A 6,215-nucleotide genomic window follows, 5' to 3' on the forward strand; every position below is an offset into this window, starting at 1 on the left:
TGCCGCCACCGCCGCGCCGCGCCGCTGCCGCTGCGCTGCCGCAGATTCAAAAACAAACCAGCTTTTCCTTTGCACGCGCGGGGCCGTTATGCAAATTACCGTAGGCGGGGCTCAGTAGTCGTAATATTGGCCACGCCCCCTGCGCCATCAGCCAGTAGGCTCACGGACTGGCCATTCCCCATGCAAATCGCCTGTTTTTTTATTTGAATGAGGGAAATTGGCCCCGCCTTCTCTTGTGGAAAAGAAGAAAGTCTGAGGTGGTGGCGCTGCGCCTTTCAGTTGCAGTGCGAGGTGTGTTTTTCAAAGGAACTTCCCTCAACCAGTGAGTAGCACTTTCTGAGCGCCCTCTATGAGCCTTAGAAGAAAGGAAATAGGCGAGAGTTATAGAGTCGAAGGAAATATTTTCAAAAAAGGCTGGAGTATGTTGATTTATATTAAAATTCACAAACTATACTTTAAGTTGTATAAGTAATGAGAGATTGCCAAAAACACATCTTTTCTTTCACTTGTTCAATGCCAGAGCAAGCACTTCCAATCATACATTTCCACCGAAAGTTGTAGCCCTCTTATTTAATTTTATATTGGGAGCCAACCCTTAATGAAAGCCACAGGGATGTAGTGGATAAGGTGCTACTTGGTAGAGAGATCTGGGCTCACACCCAAGTGCTTCTTACTTGCCTGTTCTTTGGGATAACTGTGCTACTCAGTTTTCTCATCTCTAAAATGGTGATAATGCCTGTAGTTCAAATTGGTTGGGAGGGCTAAATGATAGGATAAGAGTAAATGTGTTTTGCAACGCAAGAAGAGCCTGACAAATAGATTGTAAGCTTTGGTTATTTTTTTTTTATGTAATTTCTCCCTTAAATTAATCTATTCATTTATTATTTATTTAGCGACCACTGTAATCCAGACCTATATAAGATGCCTATCCTCAAAAAAATCTATACTACAGTGGAGGAGACAGAAAAGTAAACAGAAAATTTTGTAAGTAATAAGAAATTAGTGCAGAGTGGTTAATATTTATTTTTATAATTTGGGCCTTTTAAATTAGTTAATACTGGTGGCTTCAAGGAGTATCACCTAATCCAGACTGCCTTCCTACAAGAAATGATCTCTAACATAACTGATTTAAGAGATTTCTTGCTAAAAGCTAAATTTTATTGTGAGAGCAGTGAAGAATCACTTTAAAAAGTTTAAGTCAGGAAATAACACAAGACTTGCATTGCGTAATTGCTAAGCTTTGTAAAGTAGTTAGTACAGAAATTATACTTAGGTGTTCAATAAATTTCAAATAGAGACTCAATTATAACAAATTGTGTGTTATAATTTGTTTAGTACATGGGTGCTCAATTATAAAATAAATGCTTAGGAAATTATAAATGTTAATATTAATGTTAAAAGTTCTACTCTTTAATAATAAGAGAAATGGAATTGGAATAAGAGTCCATTAGGTTTCTCTTTGTCATCTATAAGCAAGTAAAAAGCAATAATTTTTATAATAGTTCACTCCCAATTGTCTAGGCTAACAGCAAAGGAAAAAATTCATCATTAACAACTGATGAATTTTTTTAGATAGGCTCATATTTTCAATTTGCCTCCCTAAGCCTTCAAGTAGACAGTTTTATTGTATTTGAATATTCTCAAATATCCTAAGCCACATATTTATAGTCTCTTCAGCCATTCTATCTGCTAGTTGATATAACCAATTAATTTATCGTTTCATTTAATGAATATAATATCTATTATGTACTCACACACTGTTCTAAGCACTGGAGATGCCCAGAGGAAAGGACACTGCTTCTAGTGGAGAGTCATATATACAGAGAAACAATATGAAATCATTACTGTCATGAAGGTATACACTAAGCATAAAAGAAATATAAAACAAGAGGACCCAAATCTTCCTCATAGTATATGGGAAAAGTTCATAGAAGAGTTGATATTTGGTCAGACTCATAATGTAAAACTAAAAGTGACTGACAGAATAGGTATAAAACAAAGAGAATTCAAGTTAAATAAAACAGAAATGCAAAATGCTAAAGAATTAAAAAGGTGTGGTTTCAAATTCTAGGTAGGATGATATTCAAAATAATCATCAATCCCTGTGGCACCAGATACTGACCAACTAGAGTGGAAGCAGGCTTAAGCACTCCCTGATTTGTCAGATGTTAGTCCTCTAGTTGTAGGATTGTGGCTAGGTCTAGGGATTCTTCAGCTGGGGAGGGAGGCAGACTCAGTGATAGTATTCAAGGGTAGAGCAGCTATTTACCAATCAGTGCTGAAAGATATTCATGTTTTATTCACCATTATGTCCTTATTTTTACTGTCTGAATATGCTTCTAGAAAAAAATGCAGAAACAAAACAAAATCTCAGAAGTCACAGAAAAAAATCCAAAAAACAAAAATCAAAAATACCTAAAATAATAAACATAAATAAATGGTTTTCAGTTGCAGCAATTGAGCAGAAATTGAACAAGAAAAACAGAACTTTTGTAAAATAGCCTAAACTCAAAATAGGAACATCTGTAAAGGAAAACCGAAGTTTCTTAGTACTATAACATAAGAGATAGCCTAATAATAGTGCATACAAAAAGCTTTAGTATCTGAATTGGAATCTTGCCTCTACTTTCTACTTCTTTCTTGCTATATGTTCTAAATTTCTCTAAGCACATGGTTCCAGATATATAAATAGGGATGATAAAAAATACCATCTATCTGGTAAAGTTTTTATGAAGATTAAATTCTGGTAAACCTCTTAGAGCAATACTGGGTATATAGTAATATCTCATTAAGTGTTAGCTAATAGTGATCATAGTAATAATAATGGTAGTAGTAGTAATCGTAGTAGCAGTACTTTTCAGAATAGTAATAGTACAGACATAACTCAAACTAAGCACTTTCTATCTGCGCATTTGACACTACCATTAACAAAAAATATGAATTAACCACAACCTGATAATTTGTATTATTGCCCTCCAATTTGCAGAATTTACTGTGGTGTTAAGCAGGCAAATCTGGGAAAACACTCAAAAAAAGCTTTTGGGAATATGAAGTATAATAAATAGACTTCTAAGATGATTTCCACCCCTTCGTCTTCATATACTGAAAATCTTCCCTTGAGTGTGCACAGAACCCATTACTTGCTTCTAGCTAATAGAATGTGGGAAAGACAAATGAATTTTGTAGATGTAATTAAAGTCACAAATAAATCAATTTTGAGTTACCAAAGGAGATTATTTGGGATGGACCTGACTTAATCTGGAAAAAGCCCTTTACAAAGGAACTGGGCCTTCACTGAGGAGAGAGATTCTCCTTGCTGAACTAAGCAGCCATGTTGAAGAAGCTCAGATGGAAAGTTACTTGAAGTGGCTTATAGAATCTTTGGTTAGCCTCTAGGACTTGAGGGTGGGCTTCAGCCACCAACCAGCAAAAAAAAAAAAAAAAGCCATTAATCATAGAGCCTTAAGGAAATAAGTTCGAGCAACAAAATAAATGAGCTTAGAAGCAGATTCTTTACCGATCAAGCTCTCAGATGAAAATGCAGCCCAAATAACACCTTGACTGTGGCTCTGTGAGACTCTGAGCAGAGGATCCATCTAAGGCAAACTCAAATTCCCGATACACAGAAACTGAGATAATAAATGCATGTTATTTTAAGTTATAAAATTTGTGACAATTTGTTAGATGACAATAGAAAACTAATACAGGCAGTGATCAGAGAATGGAAGGGGTGTCTAAAACATCTTCCAAGATACATAGATGAACTAAATAGATGAAATGGGTTCTGTTAGAAGATATTTAATAGGCATTCGGTAAAAAAGAGAACCAGTACTGATATTATACCTGGGAAAGAGGGGCTTCTATCCTGGTCCCATATTTTAGAAGGCTCCTGCATAAACATACACACATATTTAAAAGAACACATGATGACTTTGTCTCTCAGAATCTGACACTCAGCACTACCATAATGCAGGGGTCCACAAACCCCAGGCCAGAGACCGATAAAGGTCTATGGTCTGTTAGGATCAGGGCTGCACAGCAGGAGATGAGCAGCAGGCAAGCAAGCGAAGCTTCTTCTGTATATATTTGCAGCCACTCCCCAGCACTAGCATCATCGCCTCAGCTCAACTTCAGATCATCAGGCATTAGATTCTCATAGGAGCACCAGTCCTTGGTGCCAAAAAGTTGGGGACCACTGCCATGTTGGGAAATATGACCTTAAATTTTTATTCCATAATATTCAAAACCTCAGGAGAATATTTCTTTGTATTTCTTGTTCTGTATTCTTAAAGCAAAAGGCAACTAACTATCTGAATGCTGTGAAGGTCAGTGGATTGAGACTTACACAGGTTCAGAGTATGAATATTTTAAGCAGCAAAATAGCTCAGGTAAGTAAAAACTAAATTAACTTCTCAGATCCTTCCTTTCTATTAACACAGATTCAGTAGATTTTTGCATTACAAAGTCATCTACCAGTCGGGTCCAGCTTCCATTTTCTTGCTTGTTTGCATGTTCCAGTCTGTGGTTTTGTAGGTACTCAGAACTTATTACAGTATTCCCAATATTTGTATAGATAGCTTTTGGAAATTTTGTTGAAATGTCAAATCATCTATATTACTGTTATATTTGTAAATCATACATGTAGATATTGATGTAACATAAATGAAATGTGATAGTCACTTTGAAAATTAGCAACTAAATTACATTAAATTCTAGACTTATAAATAATTTTATTTTAATCCAAAATATTTTATTCCTGAACAACCAATGAGTCAAAGAAGGAATCAAAAGAGAAATTTTAAAAAATACCTTCAGATAAATGAAAATGGAGATATAACATACCAAAGCTTATGGGGTGCAGAAAAAGCAATACTAAGAGGGAACTTCATAGTGATAATTGCTTACATCAAGAAACAAGAAACCTAATTTTATACTTCAAAAAACTAGAAAAGATAAATACATGAAGCCCAAAGTTAGCAAGAAGAAAGAAAGAACAAATACAAAACTAGAAATGAAATAAATGAAATAGAGACCAAAAACAACAATAGAAAAAAAAACAAGGAAATTAATAGCTGTTTTTCAAAAAGACAAAAAGAGGGAGGACTCAAATAAATAAAATCAGGAATGAAAGAGATAAATCATATCACAGAAATACAAAAGATCATAAGACACTGCTATGTGTAATTATATGCCAACAAATTGGACAACCTAGAAGAAATGGATAAATTCCTAGAAACATACAACCTACCAAAACCGAAGCATGAAGAAATAGAAAACCTGAACACACCAATTACTATAAGGAGACTGGATTAGTAATCAAAACCATACAAAAACAAAAGTCCAGAACCAGATAGCTTCACTAGTGAATTCTACCAAACACTTAAAGATGAATTAATAGCAATCCTTCTCAAAAATTTTCAAAATATAGAAGAGGGAAGGAACACTTTCAAGCTCATTTTAGGATGCCAGCATTACCCTGATACCAAAACCAGACAGGGACAGCACAAGAAAAGAAAATTACAGGCCAATATCCCAGAATAACATAGATGCAAAAATCCTCAACAAAATATTAGCAAACCAAAATTAACAATACAGTGAAAGTATCACACACCATGATGAAATGGAATTAATTTCAGGGATGCAAGGATATCTGTAAATCAGTGTGATACACCACATAAACAAAATGAAGGGAAAAAAATCAAATGATCATCTCATTAGATACAGAAAAAGCTTTTCACAAAATTTAACATTCATTTATGATAAAAATTCAGGGAAATGGGTAGAGAGGGAACATACCTCAACATAGCAAAGGCCATACATACATGACAAGCTCACAACTAACATCATCAGTAGGTGAAAAGATGAAAGCTTTTCCGCTAAGATCAGGAACAAGACAAGAATGCCCAGTCTCATCACTTTTATTATACATAATATTGGAAGACCTAACCACAGCAGTTAATCAAGAAGAAGAAATAAAAGGCATCCAACCCTAAAAGAAAGGAGTAAAACTGTAACTATTTTCATATGATCTGATATTATATATAAAAAAAACCTCTAAAAACTCCACCAAAGAAATGTTCAAACTAATAACCAAATTCAGTAAAGCTGCAGAATACAAAATCAATGTACAAAACTCTGTTGCATTTCTATACACTAAGAACAAATTATCAGAAGGAGAAATTAAATTTAAAAAAAGAATAAAATACCTAGGAATA

This window comes from Pteropus vampyrus, unplaced genomic scaffold (assembly GCF_000151845.1).
Source record: "Pteropus vampyrus isolate Shadow unplaced genomic scaffold, Pvam_2.0 Scaffold283, whole genome shotgun sequence".
NCBI lineage: Eukaryota > Metazoa > Chordata > Mammalia > Chiroptera > Pteropodidae > Pteropus > Pteropus vampyrus.